Raw genomic sequence first — 25,077 nt, forward strand, 5'->3', positions numbered from 1 at the left:
TTCTAACCATGTCATTTCCTATCAAGTTTCTGATTCCAGGTAGTCAAACACTGCAGTGACCACTGTTGGCGTCCAATCTTCATCTTGGCCCCTGTTTTGGTCACGAGATATCCCACACATTCCAAGCTAAAGCCAGAGGTTGCCACTGAACAATCAAAAGGATCCAGTTCCTTAAGAAATAGTGGATCCATTTATAGTGGAAGGAGGGGGAGTGGGGGGCTGTTTTAGAAGCAGATCAGCAAGGCGCTCTTCAGGGTGATTCGCTTAGGTGAACAGAAATCGGTTCACTGGCGGGAAAACACAAAGCCAAGCTGGAACCTCAAGCTGAAACCATGGTTTCAAGTGACTATTTTTCACTCTCTGAAATCACACCCTTAGAGGATTTTCTTTTTTCCATCAGAGCCAAGGCTAATGACCTCTGCCAGGGCCTTGTACATCATTCTCTTACCCCAATGATAAAGCCCAAAGCCCGTAGTTAATTTCTCAGCTTGCCATTCGTGAGCTACAGGAAACCAGGCTCCGAGCTGACTCACTGCTGTCTTTCCTCTTCGCACTGGTACAATGAGGTGGGAGCGGCCACGTGACCGGCAGCTGGGTTGGCCAGCAGGCTTCTGCGGCTATTCCTTAAAGGGGAAAGGCAGGCATCCTTTAAGGAGCCCTGGCCAAAGATCTAGGCGGCCCTTTAAGGGGCCTGGGGGCATGTGCTTATTTTTGGGTTTCACCTGACACCCATCTGTTGTGTGACCTTGATGAAGCCCCATCACCCTTCTGTGATCAATTTCTTCACCTGTAAGTTTACACTAGTGATGATCTTTACACCTATTGGTTTGATTCTAAACCTTTTAAACCTGGTATTCAGTTACCACTGCATTGGTTTCTCTTCAGAAAGACATGGTCTCTTCTGTAGATACTACGTTCTATTTCCTAAATACAATGGACAGTTTTATAGTTCAGATGATTGGATTTACTGACTCATTACAGTTTTAAAAATAGAACAAGTCACATACAATTCTACAGATTATCTCCCTGAGGCTGATAGAATTGGTAGCAAAGAGGCAGCACTTTCCTCTTTCAGGATTTAACTTGAATGCACATGTTGTGTTGGCATTAGAGGGATTCCTGGGCGATCAAGAATCCAAGTATCAGAGGAGAGAGAGGAGAGAGGCCTGTTGATGCCATCGCCTGGATTTCCTGCATCTGAGTCCTTGGTCTACCACCTCTTAGCCTGCTGGCTGCCTTCCCTCTTGCTGTGCCCAGCAAACCTTATCCATCTCTCAAGTCTTCAAAAGCCTGCCCTATGTTGCCTGCCCCAATCCTTCCCCTCACTCCCCTAGCTGGAAGGAGCCCTCTCCTCTTTTCTCTCCCTAAGCACATCTTTGCTATAATACACTGCTTCGAACCATGGATGTTTGTGCCTAGGTTTCATTCTCTTTCTCCAGGGCAGGGTCACATTGTTTGTATCGTTGTATCCCATCACAGAGCACCCACGCAGGGTCCTGCCCACAGCAGGCAAATGGAGGACTTTGGGCATGAGGATTCCCTGTCCTCGTTCCCCTTTCCTTTCTCTTTTGCATGTCATGAACGCTCACCCCATCTGCTCTGTTCTTGGATCTCAAAAAGTTCATCTGCTGAGCCACTTTACTGAGCGCTGTGGTGGGCGCTGTGCAGGCCACCTAGATCTCTCTGGAAATGAAGGAATTATTTCCCCAGATCCTGGGAATGCACTTGGCATTAAGTGCTGTTGGCAGTAAGTGCTCACCTGTCAGCCCACTACACAACTGCCTAGCTAAAGAGAGCCCTTCCTGCAAGGCCATGCCCCCTTCCTAGGGCAATCCCCATGAATAACTGACCTTAATGGATTATAAAAGCCCAGCCCAGCTCTGAAGGGCCATCCCAGCTTCAGAGCTTCCTGTAGGATTGGCTGAAGCCTTCATTAAGACTATATCATCACTCAACTTCTTCCTCTGCCCAATTCTGTTTCCTTCCCTTCCCTTTTATACCTATTGATCTGAAGAGCCCTCCTTAATGGAAATCATGCACACTAACCCTGTCTGCTTCCCAGGGAACCTAACCTTCAACAGGTACCTGCCCAGCAGTAGACATTATTCTCAACAGGGGTTAGAGTGGTGAACAAGTCCCTGCCCCATGGAACATTCCTTCTACTGGGAGGAGACAGAAAATAAACAAATATACATGGAATAAGTTCAAGTGGACAGAATAAGGGAGTTGGTAACTGACTCAGGAATTGGAGGAGGAATGCTATTCTTAAGGAAGAGATTAGCTGAGAAGGCTTCACTGATGAGTAACAACCTGAATAAAATAAGGAAGAGTGACGGGGAGATATTTTGGGAAAGAGTATTGTGGGCAGTTGGAATAGCAACTTCAAAGACATTAGGTCAAAGCAATAGAGAGAAGGATGGTAGCAGATGAGGACCCAGAGAGTGAGATCACATAGGGCTTTGTAATCCATTATAAGGATTTTGGATTTTATCCTGCATGAGATGGGAAGCCATTGAAAATTATGAATAGAGTTACATAGAATTTACATGAGCTTACCTTAAAGAATCACTCTGGATGCAACAAAAAGAATAGATTGGCGGGCTTCCCTGGTGGCGCAGTATTTGAGAGTCCGTCTGCCGATGCAGGGGACACGGGTTCGTGCCCTAGTCCGGGAAGATCCCACATGCCGCGGAGCAGCTGGGCCCGTGAGCCATGGCCGCTGAGCCTGCGCGTCTGGAAGCCTGTGCTCCGCAACAGGAGAGGCCACAACAGTGAGAGGCCCGCGTACCTAAAAAAAAAAAAAAGAAAAAGAAAAAGAAAAGAAGCAGGGAAACCAGTTAGAAGACTATTGCATCAGTCCAGGAGAGAGCCCAATGGTGGTTTGGGCAGTTATGGTAATGGAGATGGTAAGAGGGTGTTTACTGGGTGGGAAGTGGTACAGGGATGGGGTTGAGGAAGATCACAGAGGATAACTTACATTATTATCTATTTTCCGTATTGGGTGGTATGTTCACAGATATTTATTATAGTGTTTAAAATAATAAAACAATAAATAAATAAATTGAGAAGAAGGCCAATCATTAACCAAAAAACAAACAAACAAGAAATGAGTGTGGCATCAACAAAAGGTTATAATTAATTCATTTCTATGCACCTGAAATTTAACGGAAGAAAGAGAGAGAGAGAGATGTTTATTCAAAATCCAAGAGGAGATGTTGGATACATGCGTCTTAAATTCAGAACCTGGATATAAATTTGAGAGTCATTAGCATACAGGTTAGGAAGTAAAATATGGGAATAAATGGGATAGAAAAGAGATGTCTAAGGGCAGAAGCTGGAACATTCCAACACTAAGATGTTGGAGAGCTGAGTAGGAACCAGCAAATGTGACTGAGGAAGAGAAGCCAGTGAGGAAAAAAGGAGGGGTGATGCTCTAGGTCAAATGATTGCTTGAATGGTCAAGTAAATGAGGTCTAAGAATTGGATTTGGCAAAATGGAGGTCATCGGTGATCTCAAAGTTTCAGTAGAGTCCTAGAGATGAAAGCACAATTGGAGTGAGGTCAAGAGAGACTAAGAAGCTAGAAAGTGAAAACAGCAAGCATATAAACGATGCTCTTGTGAATTTTTCTATAAAAGGGTGCAGAATAAGGGTACCATACCATGGCATGGTAGTTGGAAGGATGCATAGTCAAGAGAGGGACAGTATAAGATGAGGAATATTATTCATTCTTCAGTGAATATTTATTGAGCACCTACTAACTGTCAGACACAAAATTATGCATTGGGAAAACTGTAGTCAACTCCATCAGCAGATGATTTGGGTGCCCAAGGCCACCTAAAGGCAGTTCTGTTTGACAGTTCTATGTAGGTAGCCAGCACCCAAGCACACACCAGAGAACCCCTTGACTTTCTGCCTCAGGGCCTTCTCCTAGACCAATCTGTATCCTGATGGGAATTATCCAGTTGAGAGGAAAAACTGATGATGCAGGAGAGAGGAGTCAACTGCAGGACCAAAATCTTGAGTAGGCAGAAGAGAGTGGGATGCAGTGCACAATTGGGATAGTCAGACTTAGATAGGAGCTGGGACAAGCTGTCCTTTGTGATAAGTGGGAAGGAGCAAATATGGGTAAGGTTGCAAGGGAGGTGGTTGACTTTGTTGTGGGAGTACATAGCTATTATTCTCAGACTAATTCCATTTTCTCAGTGAAGTAAGTAGCCAGGCCAATAGCTGAGTACTGAGATCTGAGAATTTGAGGGTTTGAGGTCTGAGGAAAGAAGAAAAAGTGTAAAACACCTGTCCATAACATTCACTACACATGCTATGTGCCAGGCCCTATTCTAGGTTCTTGGGATATACCAGTGAACAGAACAGAGATCCCTGCCCAAGTAGAGCTCACACTCCAGTGAATTTCCTAGAGAAATGTATTCTGGTTGCCAGGCAGCACTTAGGACCCACCTTAGGTTTAGAATCAAGGCTATAAATGAAAGTGGTCACATGATTTAGTACTGATCAGTTGTTTGAGGGCTTCGTTGAATGTTCAGTGTAGAGGCAGAAAAACTTGTCCTCTATCCTCTCAGGTTCACTACCTGAAGCCTGCAAATTAAACTGACAAAAGACAGAGTAACAGGAGGAAGGTTTCTTTTGCATGTACATGGGGGCTTCACAGAAAAGAAGTGAAAACCCTAGGAGGGAGTTAGACCCAAGGACTTATATACCACTTTAACAAAGGGTGATAAATTGTGGAGAAGTGACTAGACAAAGGAAAGGGGGGTGGTTTGGGCTTTTAGGATGGTAAATTGTGGGAAGGTGACTAGGAAAAGTATGGTAGATAAAGGTTATTTATTAAGGTTTGTTATGCAGACACAAGTCAGTGCTATCTCCAGTGATAAGGGTCATCTCTGGTGATTAAAATTGCTCTCTTTCTGGTGCTAGAGAGGGAGAAAAGTTTATAAATGGAAATTTATGCTACCTTTACAAAGGGAAATTTATGCCCTGCACTCAGGCAGTAAGGGGGAGGGCAGAGAGTGTCCCTTGTGTCTGCTATTTCTTAATTGCTTTCAGTTCAAAATAATCCTTAAGCCAAAGTGGCATATTTTGGGGTGGCATATTCTGATCCCCTTCATCAGCTAAGGAAGTCCTGATGTCCAACAGAGCAGTGTCTGGAAAATATGAAGTAGAAATAGAAAAATTAAACATAAAAACTAACACTTTTTAATATCTGTCTAAAACTATAGAAAACCCAGCTTTATTTACAAATCCACCTCCTACTTCCATTGCCACCGCTCAAGTTTAAGCTCTCAGTGCTCGGCTGGACTATTTCAATAGCATCTTAACTTATTTCTCTTTTCCATTATTTTCTCCCTTTAAGCCAGTCTGTAAAACCATAACCGTCAATGTGTCACTCTCCCTCTCAGAAGCCCAAATGGCTTCTCATTCCCTACAGGATAAAGTCTAAACTTATTTTTATTTTCCACGCTCTTTTCAATCTGATTCACCAAATACCCTCGTCATTCGAGTATCCCCATATTCCCTTACCTGAATATCCTGTTCTATTTAGACTAATTTACTCCATGGCCCTTAACCATTGCATGCTCCTGACATGCCTCATGCTCTTCACTTGAAACATACAACCTCCCCACCTATCTTAATGTACTTCTCCACACTCTCAAGTAGCCTCTCTCCTTACCCCCCAACCCCGACCCCTGCCCCACCTAATGCTACCAATTGTTTATATTACCCCTTCAGCTCTTACATGTCTGAAAGTGATATTTATCATTTATGTGTCTAGTTTTCACCTCCCCAGCTAGGCTACAGGCTCTTAGTGAGCAGAAGCCATGCCTTATCCTTCTCTGTCTGATCCTCAACGCTTTTGCACTTGGAAAGTCAACACTTTTTCAGCATTTAATTTTGTGTGCTGACTCAGACACAAAAAGCATTCCATCAGGGAGTCCTCATGCAACACCTCTGATTGGTGGTTCCAGTTACAGGAAGCTCACGTGAGAAGTCACCTCCCATTTGTTTTCACTCCATTAGGAAATGCTTTGTGTCAATTCAACATTTTATCCTATGACCCATTAAGTAAAGCTACTTTGAAAGCAATTTAATTAAAACCCTGGGATTTTGCAAGATTGCCAAAAATTCAGTCTCTCCAGGCAGAACTATGGCTTATAAAATGCAGCATTTTCAGATATAGCATAGCAGTGGAGAAGCCCAGCAACTCAGGCTTATTTGAAGATGAAGTTCTGAGAAGTTTCTCCCACATTGGTTGAGGTCACTTGGCTGGTAGAGAGATTTTGCAAATGTAGCTGACTGTCAAAAAGCTGCAACATAAATAATACAGCCTCCTCTTCCCCACACATATACATACATACGTCCTCTCTTTATATGCCTAAATAAATATAAGAGCAATCTGAGTGTGCCAGCACAGCCCCAGCAATTACAGTTAAAAACAGCAATTACCACTTTGTAGCACCTAAAGTTCTCCATTCCCCAGATGAAAAGTCACCCTGTTTGAAACTCTTTTCTGCATTGAGAACTGTCATTTTCCCAGCAAAGATTTACTGAGAGCTTATAATTCACCAAAGGTAAATGGGGTTGCAGTAAACAATACAAAGAAAAATAAGGCTTGGGTTCTTCCCTCAAGGAGTTTACAAGCCACCAACAGGAGACGGGTAATATAAGGGAACTAAATTCAAGTTCAGGTGCCAGGAGACATGTGTACATCAGAAACGGTCGTAATACACAGAAGGAGAGATAGCTCAGGTGGAAGGGGAAAGGACAGGTCAAGAAAGACTTCAGAAAGTCTGTCTTAAAAGGTGTTCAGTTGATTGACATTTCCTCAATAAGTTAAATATAAAATTACCATATAACTCAGCAATTCCACTCCTGGGTATTTATCCTCCCAAACTGAAAACAGCTACACACAAAATCTTGTACACAAATATTTATAGCAGCACTGTTCACAACAGCTGAAAGATGGAAACAACCCAAATATTCATCAGTGGCTGAATGGATAAACAAAATATGGTATATCCATACGATGGAATATTATTCGTCCACGAAATGAAATGATGTGCTGATACATGCTACAACATGGATGAGCCTGGAAAACATTATGCTACGTGAATGAAGCCGGGCACAAAGGCTACAGACCGCATGATTCAGTGTATACGAAATGTCTAGAATAAGCAAATCCATAGAGACTGAAAGCAGATTAGTGGTTGCCAGAGGATGGGGAGGGGGCAGGTGGAAATGGGAAGTAACTGCTTCATGGGTACAGGGTTTCCTTAGGGATGATGAAACTATTCTGGAAATAGATAGTGATAATGGTTGCACAACACTGTGAATGTACAAAATGTCACTGAATTGTATACTTTAAGATGGTTAAAATGGTAAATTTTGTTGTATACATGTTGCTGCAATAATAATAATAATTAAAACACACACAATTGACACAGGGATGGGAAGAACATTGCAGGAAGAGGGAACAGCATGCCCAAATACAAGTGGCTCCAAAATTGCCTGGTGGCGACTTCAAGAGATTTGATGTGACAGGTGCCAATAGCATCTCCCAGCCATCGTGACAACCAAAAGTGCCCCTACACACTTCCAACCCCACCAAGGTTTTCTCTTCCCAGTCCTTAGCTATTCTGTAGCATTGAGTCTTTCAATAATTCAGCCAAGAAATATTTGTTAAGAGCTTACTACGTGCCATCATGGTTCGAGGCATTAGCAATACTGAGACACATAAGACCCTGCAGCCCCCTTTACTTTAGCTTCCATCATATTATATCAGCTTCATCTCATGTGTCCAATTATTCCTTCTACCAAAAGACAAACAAAAAACTCCCCAAACTAGAAATCTCCCTTATACCCCACAGCTAATCCATCAGCAAGTTATGTCATTTCTACCTTTAAAACACAGGTCAGGAGATCTCACCATCTCTACTCTTACTATCCATGTCCCAGCCGCCATAACCTCTTCCTAGGACCATCTCAGTACCTCCAGCTGGTCCTTCCATGGCCACACTTGTTCTCCAGAGTTTGAAGCAGGCAATGTGACCCTTCCAAAAAGCAAGTCAGATCACGACACTCTCCTATTCAAAGCCTCTAATGAGTTCTCCACATACCTTAGAATTAACTCTAAAATCCTACAAGGTCTTCTTCTGTGACCTGGCTGTTGCTTGCTCCTTTGCCCTCAGCTTTTACTACTCACCCCCTTCCCATCACTTTTTAGATACTTTTTCTCCACAAAGTACCGGTTTATGCACCAGTTTCTCCAGGAAACTTCTCTTCTCTCAGCTGAATGTTTCTCCTCATTCTTTGTTGTCCGAAGAACTCTGTCATTTCTTACGGTACTTACTCATTTTACCTTTAGTAGAGTTACTTAGTTATCTGTTTTATTTCCTATAATTCATAAGTTCCATGAGTGCAGGAAATGTGAATTATTCATCTTTGTTTACTCCAGAGGACTCAGCCCAAGAGTTGCTACTCAATAAATGTTTGTTGAATGAATGACTGAACTCCTGTTTAGTTCAAAATACACTTTGTCATTCTGTGCTTTTTTTCTCTTCCAGCTGTTAAAAAAGAAACCCACAAGATAGTAATAAAAAAAAATTTGGATCATTCCTTTCTGCTACAAGAAAAACACTGATAGCCAGGTACTCACAGCCATTTGGGATAATAATCAATTTAGATATGATAATGAAATTCAAAAACAAATTTATTATAATCAAGGAACATAACACCACTTACTATTTGTAACAAAGAACAAAAAAACCCTGAGTTCTCAATCATGGTCATAAAACAGAATTCTAAATTAATGCAAAGACAGTCAGTCTGTTGTGAATATTCGATTTGTAGAATAATTTAAACATAAGAATGGGGAGAGTCAACATTCAGAACTCCACCCTTCAAGGTAACTTTTCCTTGTTCCCCAGTTTGGAATAAGTTTGCCTTCTCTTAGGCAGATGAAAAACTTGGATGAACTGTGGGTAACTGAGACCAACTGCCCACAATAGTTCCCACCACTGCAGGTCTGTTCTACTGCTAGGCTTAGGGAGATGTGTCCACAGCATAGAAGCAGAGACCCCAGAATGGATTTTTTTCCAAGAGAATGATGCTATATATGAGGCAAAATTTCAGAATAAAGCTTTTAATGATCCTCTCATAGTTTGGGTTAAATGGCTCTTGGGATCTAGCCTGGTAACCTAACCATAAAACTTTAATATACATGTTGAATTCCTATCAACAGACCAACTTTTGAAACATCCTCTTTCTGCATTTTTAGCAGCTGGAAAAAGTCCTCTCCTTTCCTCACTTAGTCCTGTTGACCTTGCCAAACGTCCTTAGGTCCATGACTCTAATGACCTCTGTCCTGGAGGTATGGAAGATATCACAAGTAGACATGCCATTTGCTGAATGACACTTGAAACCCCACGCAAGTGGCATTACTAAGAAAGTAAGAAAAAAATACAAAAATGAAACTGTACGTACAATGAGACACTGAAGATAATTTTTGAAATATTCTTTCTGCTGAAATATTCTTTCTGAGATTTATTGCGCTTATACTCTATTCATTTGTGCAAAGAACAATTTATTTCTCACACAGTTCACCTGAAACCTATGCTGTTGTGCTCGTCTGCCCAGAAATCATAAACTCACAAGGTTGGAGGAGGCCTTGGAGATCATCTCGTCCAATGCCCTCATTTGGCCTACAAACACAATGAAATTGCTTCTGTTTTATCTTTATCATAAATTCTATATGCCACACTGTTCTGAATGCTTCCTATGGGTTCCAAACATAACCTACTGGGTTGTATAAAACTGCAGGGAAAATTAATACATGGTGATTCTTTGGATAATACAAGACAGAAAATAATACCAGAATCAGTTCTGTAAAGTGGAATTCTGGAAATAAAAGACCACAGACTCAAAATTTTAAATTAAGACTCTGCATGCAGGAAGGATTAATAGGAGAAGAACCCAACAGCAGTGGCTTAACTCCCAGACTCCTCGGCACTTTGGAGATATGCTGATTCTTTCATCTAACTTTTTGGAAACTAGCTTAGCAATTTAATCAAATAACCAGAGGCCTCTTTATAAGATCTGTCTTTGTGATTGGAGATCTCTTTGTCCAAAACCTTCTTTTTTTCCCCCTGACAACTGGGAATTTCTTACGGCACTGGAAAGCTATGAGCAGGGGCACCTGGTAATACAGGGGAGTCGTCTTCTGGGGTCTCTGGTGATACAGGAGAGTTATGGGTGCTCCCAGAGAGGGTGAGTGGAGTCTTCTTTAGGTGGTGAAGAAGATGAGGAAATAGAGGAAGGTGGCAGAAAAGCAAATATATTATAAATGGATGCAGATAGAAAACTACTGAAAACCAGAATGAGAAAATAGCCTCTGGTTCAAACTCACTAATCCCTCCTTCAGCCATGTCAGTTCCACCTTTATCTCAATTCTGTACATGTATTGAGATTCCGTGCAACATTAAATTACCAACATTAAAAAGAGTGGTATTAAGGGGTGTTCAAAAAGACGAGAAAACCATTGGTCTATTTTGACTCCCTCAATTTACATCAATTAAAAGACATTAGTAAGCATCTGCTACATTTTGTGAATTATGCTAGTTTCTGGGTTTATAAAGATGAATAAGACACACTTCTTGCTCTTCAGAAGTTCATCATCTTGTGGGAAAGACAGACTCATCAATCACAACAGAGATGATAAGAGCTATGGGTACACAAATGAAGGAGCAATTAATTCAGCCCGAGAGAGTCAAAAAAGCTATAAAAAGATAACGTTTGAATTGGTCTTTGAATATGTTAGAAATTTGTCATGTGGACAAAGAGGATAGGAGAACTCAAGGGCAAGTGTGCCTGGTGTGCAGTGGGAGTTACATGCCTGCCAGGGTAGTGGAGGATGCTGGGAATGCTCCGGAGAGGGATGCTGTGGCTAGATGCAGTGAGAGATGTGTTGCCACGAGATGTTGACAGTATTGTTTTAAGACGAGGCATGAAAAGATCAGATCTATGCCTTAAATATGCAACTTTGGAAGCAATATGGAGGGTAGAAGATGGAGGAACCCCAGTTGCTAGGCCTGAAAAGAGTCTAATTGGAGGATGATGAGAGCCTGGACTCTCAGCAGGTCTGGATGGGAAAGAACAAGCACTTACAGGTGGCATTGGTTGTATTTAGTGATAACTGGGTATGAAAGGTAAGGAAGAAAAGGGAAAAACAAGGAATCATAGGGCTAATATGTTTCTATCATTCTGTCTGCAAAGAATAGACACTCAGCTTGGGCAAAGTGATAAATATATCACCCTGACAATCCACGTTTGGGTTAAGACACCAAACTGGAGATGCAGCCAGGCATCTAGAATGAGAGAAGTAGATACCATCTAAATTCGTTCTTTCTCTTGTTTTCCCTCCCTCCTATACGTACATTCCTCATTTGTACTTATTTCTAGGTTAATTTGTCACCTCATCTCTGCTTTATTTTAAAACAGCTTAGTTGAGGTATCATTGACATAAAATGAACTGTACATATCTAAAATGTACAATTTGAAAAGTTTTGGAATATGTACCCACCTACGGAATCATCACCACATTCAAGACAGGGACCATATCTATCACCTCCAATTTTCCCTACACCTCTTTGTAATTCCTCTCTCCCACCCCACTCTACCTCTCCTCACCCTCCTCTTCCCAGCCATGACTGATCTGATTTCTGACACTCTAGGTTCGTTTGCACTTTCAAGGGTTTTGTATAAATGGAATCATATGGTAGGTGCTTATTTTTGTCTGGCTTCTCTCACTCAGGCTGATTCATGTTGTTGTGTGTATCTGTAGTTCATTCCTTTGTACTCTTGAGTAGTATTCCATCATCTCTGCCTTTTTCTCTGTGTTGGTTTTATTCCTTCTCTGCTGCCTGGCTAGCTTATGTAGAAGGAAGTCTGGCCTGTGGAACTCCCAAGGTTTACCTTTTACGGCTGCTTGTTTGATTCTCTTCTGGCCCAAGTTCAGAAATTTCGGAGAAGGGCTCTGATTGGTCTATCTTGGGTCAGATGCTCACCTCTGAGCCAAAGGACTGTGGTTGGAGGGGCAGGGACACATGAAGAACACGGCAAAGCTATGAGAATCTTCTGAATGTGTTTGATTCCAGCCTTCAACCCACGTGGGAACATCCTTCTGACCTTCCTCCTTACCCTACCTTCCAGATTCTCACTGAAATTGTAAAATGCATTACACTAGGATCCATTCCAAATGAATTAAATAAGAAAGGTAAAAAATAAAACCTATAAAGAAAGCTCCTATATAAATTCAGAGTAGAAAAGACCTTCTAACTGTGATATAAAATCTAGATGGCATAAAGTAAAAGATTTAAAACTTAAATTCCATAAAAATAAAAATCATTGCTTGGCAATGAGCAAAGTAAAAAGGCAAATGGCAAACTGGGAGCAAGTTGTTTATAATTCATTTCACAGACAAAGTTTAATGTCTTTAATATTTTAAGAGCTCCTATAGGTCAATAAGAAAAAACCCAATTACCCAGAAAAAAAACTGGGCAAAAATGTTAAGAAACAGTTCACAGATAAAGGAGATACAAGCAACTTTTAAATACATGAATAGCAACCTCTCTTATATTAAGAGCAACATAAATTCAAAATACAATGAAATACCATTTTCACTATTAAATTAGTAAGAAAAAAAGTCTCCCTGGCAGGGCTTGCCAGGGAGAAAGCAAAGAACCAGGTGAGATTCTTGAGGTGGCTTTGTGTCCAGCCAAGGCTCCTGGCTGTCTCCCCGGGGACAGTGCCAGCTATCCTCCCCTCCCCCACTGGTCAAGCCCAGAGCCAGGCCACCCTATCCCTTCCCACAAGCCAACATGAAACAAACAGTGAAAACACCAAGCTTTGTTGCTAGGAAAAAACCACCCTAGGTATTAAAATTATGATGTATTAATGTACGGTGTTGGCAGGGGAGGGGGAAATGGACATTCTCCTACACTGCTGTTGCAAGTGTCAGTCTGTGCCACCTGCAGGTGGGCAATTTAGTAATAACCATCAGAATTGGTGGGAGGGAGGTCCGAGAGGGAGGGGATATAGGTATACACATAGCTGATTCACTTCATTGTACAGCAGAAACTAACACAACATCGTAAAGCAAGTTTACTCCATAAATAAGTAAATAAATAAATAGGCGACATGGTACCTTGAAGTATAAAATGAATAGTGCTTTAAAATGTAAAAATAAAGGGACTTCCCTGGTGGCGCAGTGGTTAAGACTCCATGCTCTCAATACAGGGGACCTGGGCTCAATCCCTGGTCAGGGAGCTAGATCCCACATGCATGCCACAACTAAGGAGCCCGTCTGCCGCAACTGACAGGGCACAACCAAATAAATAAAATAAAATATATTTTTTAAAAAAAAGTAAAAAAAAAATTCGTAATTCATTGGAATACTGTTTGCTACTGCAAGAAATTGGCAACAAGTTAAATGTCTACCAGGACTTCCCTGGTGGCACAGTGGTTGGGAATCTGCCTGCCAATACAGGGGACCCGGGTTCGAGCCGGGACACGGTTGGCCTGGGAAGATCCCACATGCTGTGGATCAACTAAGCCGGTGCACCACAACTACTGAGCCTGTGCTCTAGAGCCCGCGAGCCACAACTACTGAAGCCCACGTGCCACAACTACTGAAGCCCATGTGCCCTAGAGCCCACGCACTGCAACTACTGAGCCTGCACACCACAACTACTGAAGCCCGCATGCCTAGAGCCCGTGCTCTACAACAAGAGAAGCCACTGCAGTGAGAAGCCTGCGCACCACAACGAAGAGCAGCCCCCGCTCACTGCAAGTAGAGAAAGCCCGCACGCAGCAACGAAGACCCAACGCAGCCAAAAAATTTTAAAAAAAGAAAGAAAATCTATGAACTAAAATAAGTAAATAAATAAATAAAAATAAATGTCTACCAGTAAGAGGTTGGTTAAGCCCATCATGATAATACATCCATTCAATAGAATACTCTGTAGTTGTAAAAAGAGAATGAGGGCCCTTCTTATGAATTAAAAGATTTCCAAGATGGATTATAAAGTGAGGAAAAAAAAGTAAGAGGCAGAGTAAAATGCATAGCATGCTCTCATTTGTATAGAAAGGAAGAGATTGCATTGTAAATTTGTATTTACTTGTATAGTACTTAAAACCTCTGGAGGAATCCACAGGAAATGTTAACATGGTTACCAGTTGGGGAAGGTGAAGAGGAATTGGACACATGGAAGACAGGGATAGAAAATACATATTTATGGATATGTATTTATTTAATTTTGCATCTTATAAATATATTATCTTCTTAAAAGATTAAGTGATTTTTGAAAAATTCCATTGCCTTGTCTTAAGTTGAACCAAGCCATTTTTTTCTAAACATTTTGGTTCAAGGAAAGTTTAACTTTCAGGTTTGCCTTAGTTTAGCAAAGCAGCATGTTTATGTTTAGTGTCATGATTTGGTTTAAGTCCCGGTTACCTACTTATCTAAATCACACAAATACACATATTCACACACACACTGAGGTACACACTAAGCATAGACATTCTTGGACACTCCTCTAGATCAGCATAAGATCTAAGTGGAGGATGAAGCATACACAGAACTCCAAAACAGAGTTAAGCAAGTAGGCATCTCTAGGGAGAGAGAATACAAGGTGGAGGAAGAACGATTTGGGAGGTAACTGGAAGGGGAAAGAGAAAGTGAATTGTGGGCGAGCGGATGGGGTGGTGGGACATGAAGGACGGGATCAACAGAAATAGAATTCAGTCCCTTCCTGTCTCTTGCTGCAATTGCTACAGGTGCCTGCAACGAGACAATCGTCTCTGATTCAGCAGATCTCAGAGCTGAGTCACAGCCTTCTGGTGACAACTCAGGGGTTTATCCAAGAGGCCCTGGATGACCCCACCCCTTTGAGTTCACGTCCTGTACTCTCTTTAACTTAAGGCACACTCAGCAGAGCTCTAAGGATGGCTAAGAGCCCTCTGGACACATGTGGAGCCTATCCTGATCTCCCCACACTTTATTCCTGATAAACAAAGAGAAGACTGAAAGGGCAGGTCTACTTTAATGTGTCCAGTTAGGGAGGTGAAGGGATTACTGTGTCACCCTTCCAGATTCAAATGGAGTCCTCCCTCCAGACCTCCCTTGCTGGCTTTAAGGCCTCTGGGGCTAGAATCTTCATTCCTGCCTCAGGTACAGATGTGTCTCCTTAAAGCTTCCAACTCATTTTCTGCAGCACCTCCCTTACATCACCACCGGACAATGTTTTCAGCCAGGTGCTGGACTTGCACGGAGTGTGGACTCAGTCCTGCTCTGGGTGCTTCCAGCTCACATGAAAAACTCTGACGTACAGGGTCATAGGTCCCTCCTAACAGAGCTATTAGGAGGAGAAATGGGATGATAAATAATTGCTGACATTTATCTAGCACTTAGTATGTGCTAAACAACTTACATAATTAGTTAATTTAATCTTCACGACTACCTTACGCATCTGATGTACTGTTATTATCCCATTTTACAGATAGAGAAAGTAAGGCTTAGAGGTTAACCGACTTGCTCATGTGTGCAGGGTTGGTGAGGAGGGAGCCAGAATTTGAACTCAGATCTGTATGAGCCCAGAGGTTTAAGGACAGTGCTTCATCCCGGAACGTTTATGTGAAACACTTTGTAAACTAAGGTTCTGCACACATTACTTGTTATTTTTTCTATGGAACATGATAACAGCTAGCAGTTATTGAGGATTCATGGTGTGCCACATATTTTACATATATCATCTCATTTAATCTTAGCAGTGCCCTTTGAATATATTACTGTCTACATAAGGTTTCCTGGTCCAGGGTTACACAGCTGATGAATTTTGAACACTGGCAGTCTGACAGCAAGGCCTCCCCTACACTATGCTGTCTTCCCAAAGATTAAAAGATTCATGAAAAATAGTCAATCAGGTGTTAATATTCTGACTGGAAGCAATCTGAGAATTGTGATGTCCTGTTTTGCGGCAGCTCAGAATTTCAGCACTTGCGCAGATCCTTTCTGAGGAAGACAGAAGTGGGAGGGGCACACATTTTGTCCGAGTACCTAACTCCATCGCAGTTCTGTGTCTCAGTTACATAGGGCTCTATGCCCTTTCTATAAGGCCATTAAAGATCAATAGTTAGCACAATTGTTAATTTAAGATCTCCTTTCCTTCCCCCCTCCCTCTAATAGGTCATTAGTCCCATCAGACAGGTTGACACGTCTTTCTGTTGGATTTTCTTCTGACTCTCCATGGAAGAGTGCTTATCTGCAAACAAACCTTCAACTCAACTGTGCACAGATAAACCAACCTCCACTCTGACAGGAAACGACATTCAACTGTCCTGAAGAACTAATTTTAATTGTTCTGCACGTACTACAAACATTCTGTTTACACATTTCATATGTCCACAACATTACTTCTGAGTAATCTTTAAGATGAGAGAGCAGGAGAGAGAGAGAGAGAGAGAGAGAGAGAGTGTTTTTCCTTGACTGGGACTCTTGTATCCACCTATATCTACCAACATGCTTTGCACAGAGTACGTGCTCAGTACCTGTTTGCTGAATGAACGTTATTTTCAGATTTAGAAAACACTATTTCAATCAAAGAATGTTTATTATTTTTCGTAGAACTTCCTCTGTACCATCAAAATTTCTCCTGACCAAAGAGTGTCAATAACCTGTCCTGCGTAAAGCACGTACTATGTGCCAGGCCCTCACATGTGAGATGACCATCACAAATGTGATGAAATCTAGCTCCTCCACTCCAAGAACTCACAATCTATGCTTTAGCCTTTTTCCCTGAGTGGGGGTGGGGGTCCTATTGGTCCCTTAAGGACATAGAGATGCTTCTGGAGTACAGAATTCTCTCCTATATTTCCAGGTCCCCAGATGTAAGCACAAGCTGCAAACCCAGGGGGCTTAGAAAGGAAAAGCCGGCCAGTCGTGCTTGTGCTCACAGTGCCCTTGTTATTGTTCTGGGTGGAAGGCAGAAGACTGAGGAGCAGAGAAATGACAGATGAAGCCCGTTAATTTGCTAGCGATTAATTCTGTTACTTACTTTAAATCAAAATGTTCAGCCTTTCCCAGTCACTCATCAACCACTGTTAACATCCGTGTCTTCTCAGCCTTTGGAAGGCTCTGAGTATAAACAGCCCATTACCTTGCAATGAAAGATAAATGGTAGAACCTTGATTAAGCATAATGCTCTGGGAATGAACTTTACCAGTTCATTGATTCTTCTACTTATTGGAGACTTAGCCAAAATACATTAAAAAAAAATTTAACATTCTTGCATTCATTCCATCAACTAATCAACATAACATAGAGTGGTTAAGAGCAATCTCTGGAGCCGCGCTGCCTGGATTCAATCCCAGCTCCGTCACTTGGTTACCTTGGACAGCTTGCTTACCTCTCTGTGCTTCTGTCTCCTTATCTGTAAAACGGAGATGATAACAGTACTTATCTCATAGCATAATTATGAAAATTAGATATATTAAAATATATAAAGTTCAAAGGATGGTGCCTACTATATTGTAAGTGCTACGTAACCTACATAATAATAATATTGTTGTCATTGTTGACCACTCCATACTCTGTCCATGAAAGGGCAATAAGCAGGATAAGTTTGATCCCTGCCTCACAGTGAATTTCTACTATTATAAAAACATTGAAACACTATAGAATCATACAGAGTAAAATATGAAAATCTACCCCCATCTCCCCTGATTCTACTCCCCAGAGGTAACCATCATTAATAATTTTATGTGTGTCCTTCCAGACTATTTTTCTAGGCATATGAAAATATATACATAAACATTGTTTGTTTTTATTTAAAAAAATCATTTTGCTAACAATATATCATGCACATTTTTGCAGGTCAGCCCATACAGACCTATCTCCTTTGAAGTAGCTGCCTTTGTTTTCTTTATAAGATAAACCATACTCTTAAATTTAAGTTTCTTCCTATTGATGCACATTAGATTGTTTTCAATGTTTCACTAATGAAAACAACACCAAAGTGAACATCCTTATACATGTAGCTTTGTATATTTGTAGACTATTTCTTAAGCATAAGTTCCTTAAAATGGATGTTATAGCCGTTTTCCCCATAATATGAAAGTGTCCACTTTGACAAAGCAGGAATAAAGCAGGGTTGAAAGGACAGCCTCAGAGCCATTATGACAAATTCCCATCCCATCTCCCACTGGGCTGTGGCTGCCACTGTGGGAGAATAGCCGATTGGGTTGAAAGTCTAGCAAAAGCCTAGGAAATTCATTTTTTGAATGAATCTCTCATAACAGCTTATTTGGTTGCAGTTCTCTTCTTCCTGAAGATGTGGTAGAAACATTCTCATTAATGAAGAGCTGTGAATAGCCAAGTTGCAAGTAATTAAGGCTTTCATCTTCATCTCAGAACCTCATTCACATCCCTTTTCTCTCCTAGTCTATTCTCCCCAAGGCATTGTGACCTGGCACAAAAACCTATGACTGTATGACTTCCATTCTCCTTCAAATATTTAGAGCACCTGATCGATGAAAGAAGGAGCAAGTGAGCAAAGAGGGAGGAAGAGCTAAAAGAAATGACATCCAGATGGGGATCATGATATGTTTAAACTGGAAAATCGTTCAAGAGAAACCTCATGCTATAACTATTCACAGATAATGACAAGTTGGGTAAATGCCTTTGTGGTCCTGAGCTAAGCTAAAGACATCACCCTGGATATGTAAGTTAGGTTACAGGTTTAAGTTCCCTGAAAAGAGACACAAAATACAGTGGCTTAATCAAGACAGAAGTTTAATTCTCCCTGTTGGGAAGTCCACAGATAGGCGAGAGTTTTAGAGCAGATACATAGCACTGTTCCCTAAGGTCATCCAGGGATACAGGCATGGGGGCAGCTCTTCCATCCTCAGCAGTGGCTCCCATCTTTGGTTTAAGGTGGCCATTGCAGTGGCTGTCCTTCCCCACACAGTGGGAAATGGAGAGTGGAGTACAAGCCCTTTTCTCTATACAGAATGTTGTACTGACATTGTTCACATCACTTCCACTCACATTCCAGTAGCAAGAATGTAGTTATATGTCCCTCCTAGCTGCAAGGGAGGCTGGGAAATGTGGTTGCTTCCTGGATGACAATTTGCTCAGACAAATCTTGGTGTTTTATGAAGAAGAAGAAGAGGAAGAAGGAGGAGGAGGATGATAAAAAGAAGGAGAAGAAGAAGAAGAAGAAAGGGGAGGGGAAGGAGGAGGGGACAGGCAGAGAAGGGAAAGATAAATATGGGGGTTTTGTAGAATTTGGAACTAGCGGGTAGCACGAGAGCATGGCAGCAAGGGGTAAAACCAGTCAGGCAAGAGTTGATGACAAGTGTCTTCCCGCTTAAACATCCTTTGGGGGCACCTTCCTGGGATCCCCAGACTAGATCAGGACCTTTGTTTTACCCTGTGACACCACTCTGGGCTTCTCCTTTCAAAGCTCTGATCACACTTGTAATTGATTATTTGTCCAATGACCATCTTCCCTGCTAGAATGGGAATTCCATGAGGACAGAAACCATGTCTGTCTTATTCGATACTGTATCTTCAGTATTATCACAGGGCTTGGTACTAGTAGGACCCAATAAATGTTTGTTTAATGAAGGGGAAACAAAGTCAAGAGAAACCTAGACTCTTCTCTCAAGACAGTCACAGCCTAATTGGAGAAGTGGGGATACAGACACATATGCAGTTACTACACTGGGCAAGTCCTGTAAGAGTGGAATTCAGAAAGTGACATGAGAGCACAAAGAAAATAACCTCCAACTGAGAAGGTGGCAGCTGACACTGAACGTCACAGAGCTGAGGTCTTGGTTCTACTCCTCAGCCAGGCAATGGAGAAATCAGATTGCATCCAATGGACTGCCAGCCTTGATGTGTGACTAGAGATTACACCTCAGATAAATGGTTAACTGCCTCAGGTCCCTAACCATACACTGAGTACCCATTCTTTCAAGACTCAACTTTGAATATCACTTTTATATAACCATTTCTCTGATTCACCCTACCCCACCCTACCCTGTTCAGACAGCACAGATCCCTTCCTCCCTATGTCCCCCATTGTATCCTACACTTCAGTCTGTCACAGCACCTACAGCCCTTCAAAGCACTTATGGTTCAGATGTCAGAGACGCTCCCCAGTGAAAGCTTCCTGAGGGCAGGGGCTGTGCTTATGTATCCTTGTTTCCTAGCATGTCACACAGGGCCTGGAGTGCAGAAGGCATTCAACAAATATTGAATGATGGAAGTCAGTCCATGGCTAGGCATCACACACTTCCAGACTGAGGAATCTGTACTCATTAAAATACTTACTGCCTTTACAATCATTTCTTTACAGATGGGTAGAAACTTGGCAGGTAGTTGTGGGCCCTGATCCTTTGGTTAGAGGGAAGGGGATTCTTAACTGGGACCAGTGGGACTTTCTTATGGTTTCCATTGTCTCAGCATCATTGGCCCAGGGACAATGAGTGGGAAATGACACAAGTACCAATGGTTCAGAAGATGCTATTGCCGCAATGAAGCAGGTACCACCTGAAGTTCAAGTGGCTTCAATGGCTGGTTTGGGATGTGTAAACACCACTGTTAAAGAGCTCTTGGATACACCAGGGCATAGTGCTTGATGGGATACCTGGACAAGATCCCATCCTTTGAGAAAACTTGGATGTACATTATTTGTTAGTGCTATGTTTTGGGATATGGTCCAAAATGCTTCAGATTCCTCAAGTTGTTTTCATTTCCTTCATTTTGGAGAGCTCAGACCAATGAGGGACTCACTCAGGGACTGCTGGGCACTGAATGTAAGCTGTTCTTCTCAGAGTCAGCTGGTAGATCCCAGAGAGGTCACGGTCACAGAGAGCCAAAACATGGTAATGCCAAACACACCAATAACCACCAGGACTTGTTATGTTCTAGGGATAATCTACTTGTTCAAAGTGCTTTCATATAATCATTTTATTTGATCTTGCCAGAAATCCCATCAGACAGGCAGAGAATGTACGGGCCCAGAAAGACAAGGTGAGTTGCTCAAGGTCACCTAGCAAGGTTGTGGTGGAGCAAAGAAAAAACAAAAGCCAACATTCTCCAAGGAAAGGACAACAGATGGAAGAAAGCTACAGAAAGATCAGTTTTCACTCAGTTCAAAGGGAAAGCTCTAGCTGACAGAGCTGTGTTGTTGAGTCAAGGGGTAACTGTGTCCCATGTGCCTAGGTGTTGGTGGGCTGCAGGGCAGGAAAGCTCTGGAGGAGGTGGAGGGCAGGAGTTGAGGGTTCTTGCACATAACGACCCTTAGGTTTCTTCCACCCCTGGCATTTCTGATGTTAGGGGGGAATGTCATCAGTTGGTCCTAAAAGAATCTGAAGCTTAGAAATAAGCAAACAACACTAGCTTACCCCTCTAGGTGAGGTGTGGGACTGTGACCTACTCCTTTGCTCTCCACCTGTATGCTGCCCTCTGGGCCTCCCCTGGTACCCCACCCTCCCCTTCACCCCTATGCCCAGTCTGCAACCCTAATGCTCAGTGTAGCCTGCTCTCACTTGAACACTATTGTGTGCTGCTGCAAAAGCACTGAGCACACTCTGGAGAACCTGTGTCACTAGGAGCAGCCTGGCCAGCTGGCCATGGGCTCATGGCCACCCCCAGCGAGCTGTGGCTGCCTCGTCCAAGCTTGTGTCAAGCCCTCAGCTTGGGCCACGCAGTTAGAAGTTCACACTTAGCACCAAAGGGAAGACTAGTTTTCTAGTTCCAAGGGTAGAACTTGAGCTAGTTCTTCCTCTCTATGTGAATGGACTTTGCACAGTCTCAGGTTTCCAAGAGAATACATTAAAAACACAAGCCAGCTTTAATATGGTCTCCCAAGTTCCTGACCCTCATTAGGGAGGAAAAGGAGAGGACCCCTGGCCAGAGAAGAAAGTTGAGATTACAGTTTTTTAGTCTATCACACAAAAACACTTTAAACACAGCACTGACACCTATTCTAGTCTATCTTATCCTATCCTATCCTACCCTATTTTATCCCAATAGACGCCACCACTGAAGCAAATTGCATCAGTTTTATGACTAGGACTTACAAGCCTTAATTACTCTGGGGGATAGTTGAGTAACCAAAGAAAGAAAGTCTTGCTACAAAATGGGACTTAACTGGAGGACTCTAGGCTCTAATGAAAGGATGATCCTCTTAATTAATAGTTAACTTCTTTTCTACAGAGTCTTTGATTGGATGCACACCTCATAGATGCTCTGGACATCCTTCAGTCTGGTATATGCTCTTTTCTTTTTCTAAACACTTTCCTTTCTAATTCCCCATTCTCAGCCTCCTTCACCTGACTAATTTCCGCTCACTCCTCGGGTCTCAGTTTAGGTCCTACTTCCCTTGGAAAGCTTTTCTTCCCCCTCAAGAATGAAGTAAATGTTCTTCTTATATCTTCCCAATGGTGTAACCATGTTCAGTTGAGCAATTGTGCACCACAGGACCCTAAGGAAGACCACTGACGTCAGAGACATGCTGCATAATATACAACCTGCAAAACTGTCTATGGCTGCCCCACTCCCATAGTCCTCTGTACTTCTCCCCAGAGTAGCAACTACCCTTGAATGGGTAGTGCCTGTTTTCTAATGAAGCTTCTTGAGGAAAAGGATCTTGTCTTGAGCACTGTCGTATCCCCAGGGCCTCAAACTGATCTTGGCACTTAGTAAGGACTCAATAATGTTTGTTAAATTAACTTACAAGTATTTTTAAAAAACCATTAAACTCATACATACCTCAGACCACACATTATCACTGCTTCCTGTTTCCTTTTTACCTTCTTCCACTTCTTTCCCTGTATCCTGCTACCCGTCAGTCAAAATCTTGCATCTGGGCCCTGTCAACACAGGGACATTCTATCAGAGCAGGGAAAGCTTTTCATGGTTGTTTGAGTTTCCTTGGGCTGCCATAAAAAGGTACTGCAAACTGGGTGGCTTAAAATAACAGACATTTATTGTCTCACAGTTGGGAAGGATAGAAGTTCAAGATCAAGGTGTTGGCAGTGCCATGCTCCCTCTAAAACATGTAGGCAAGAATACTTCTTTGCCTCTTATAGCTTCTGTTTTTTTCTGGCCATCCTCGGCATTCTCTGAATTATAGATCCATCACTCCAATCTCTGCCACCCTCATCACGTGGCCATCTTCTCCCTGCGCATCTGTGTCTTCATATGGTCATCTTCTTACTAGGACACCTATCATGTTGAATCAGGGCTCATGCTAATGACTTCATCTTAACTTGATTGAATCTACCAAGACCCTATTTCTGAATAAGGTCACCTTCACAGGTACTAGAGATTAGGACTTCAATATATCTTTGGTATATAATTCAACCCATAACAGCGGTATAGACAGTGGTTTTTCAGACTCTAGCATGCACCAGAATAACCTAGAGGATTTGTTAAAATACAGATTGCTGGGTCACATATCCAGAGTCCCTGATTCAGGAGATCTGGGGTGGGGCCTAAGAAGGTGCATTTCTAACAAGTTCCCACGTGATGCTGACGCTGCTGGCCCTGGTAGCACACTCTGAGAACCACTAGTGTAGGACCCTGCGACTCAAAATGCAGTCCATTGACCAGCAGCATCAGCATCACGTGGGAAGCTGTTAGAAACACAGACTCTCTCTCCATCCATACCTTAGACTTATGGAATTAAAATTCCATTCTAATAAGTGATGTGCTCTAGCACAAGCTTGAAAGTCAGCGGGCCCTGGATATAGAGGCAAGCTTCTATAAAGTCAAGCCAGTAGGTGCAGTCTCAGTCAAGTTCACCTCTTCATAGAGGCCTCACAGAGCCTTAATTGGTATCTGGCTCGCAGAAGAGGGCACTTATTTCTTATAGGTGCCCACCCCCACGTCTACCCTCAAACCTGCCGAAGCTTGGGGGGCACTGGGAAGTCATACCTGAGATCAAGTTTTCAGACAAGCAACTGAATTTCAGGTTGTACATACCACCTTTGCCAGAGAGAAAATAGGGTTAACTCTGAGAAGCCAGTGAAACATACTGAGAGATGCTGACAGGCCAGAAGGAATTACAAGACCCCAGAAGTGCAAAAAAGCACGTAAAAAAAATGTATTATGAGGGTTTTTCTTGGACCATGCCTGATCTCTTGACGTATCTTTCTTTCTTTTAGTGCAATCTGTTACATAACTATTTATTTTCGTGGCTACTCTAATTTGAGAAATAGGTTTACTTTGTTGTGATACGGTGTGTCCTTTAAAAGAGAGAGAGAGTAGAAAATGATACAGGTCCTGTGAGTTCCTCTGAATGCACTGAAAGAATGTGCAATTCCATCTAATATAGTTCCCAGTGATATTGTTTGGGGTGAGATATTTGTTCTGGCAAGGACTGTTTTCAGTGATTATTATCATGGTGTTCTAAATAAAGAACCAAGCCCCAACCTGACCCCTGAACTAACATAAAGGAAAGCTCTGATATCCAAAAGGTTCCAGTGACTCAGGCCACACCTTTTTTCACTGGGCCGGGTCTGTGGCCTCTCCGCGGCTCTGAAGCTAAGCCAGCCAGAGTCGTTTGCTGCTTACCCGTTCATCTGCACCCACTGAAGGCAGTTTACAAAGACGTGTCCCCCTCCTTAAGAGATGCTCCCGGGGCTTCCCTGGTAGCGCAGTGGTTAAGAATCCGCCTGCCAATGCAAGGGACACGGGTTCGAGCCCCGGTCTGGGAAGATCCCACATGCCGTGCAGCAGCTAAGCCCATGAGCCACAACTACTGAGCCCGCGGTCCTAGATCCCATGCTCCACAACAAGGAGAAGCCTCTGCGATGAGAAGCCCGCGCACCGCAACCAAGAGTAGCCCCCACTCGCCACAACTAGAGAAAGCCCGCGCACGGCAACGAAGACCCAACGCAGCCATAAATAAATAAATAAATAAATAGATGCTCCCGAAGTCTGTCCTCTCATGTGAAAATCTGACTTACAAGCAGTAGCAGAGAAGAGTTTCAGAGC

At 42.5% G+C, this 25,077-nt stretch overlaps 1 long non-coding RNA gene across 3 annotated transcripts; it reads right to left on the minus strand.

Annotated features, from left to right (window-relative positions):
• Window positions 1–3,118: 3,118 nt before the first annotated feature.
• LOC113611718 (uncharacterized) lies at window positions 3,119–24,757 on the minus strand. 3 transcript variants are annotated; one of them, XR_003429557.1, is made up of 6 exons: window positions 24,655–24,757; window positions 22,849–22,949; window positions 17,474–17,497; window positions 17,123–17,224; window positions 11,985–12,228; window positions 3,119–5,161 (listed from the first exon to the last, which is right to left on the minus strand). It is a non-coding gene; the product is annotated as an uncharacterized LOC113611718 (long non-coding RNA). The 3 variants fall into 3 exon arrangements; XR_003429559.1 differs by lacking the exon at window positions 11,985–12,228; XR_003429558.1 differs by lacking the exons at window positions 3,119–5,161; window positions 11,985–12,228 and adding an exon at window positions 13,903–15,424.
• Window positions 24,758–25,077: the final 320 nt, after the last annotated feature.

This window comes from Aethalodelphis obliquidens, unplaced genomic scaffold (assembly GCF_003676395.1).
Source record: "Aethalodelphis obliquidens isolate GAN/ISIS:26980383/991018 unplaced genomic scaffold, ASM367639v1 scaffold70, whole genome shotgun sequence".
In the NCBI taxonomy this organism is placed as follows: Eukaryota; Metazoa; Chordata; class Mammalia; order Artiodactyla; family Delphinidae; genus Aethalodelphis; species Aethalodelphis obliquidens.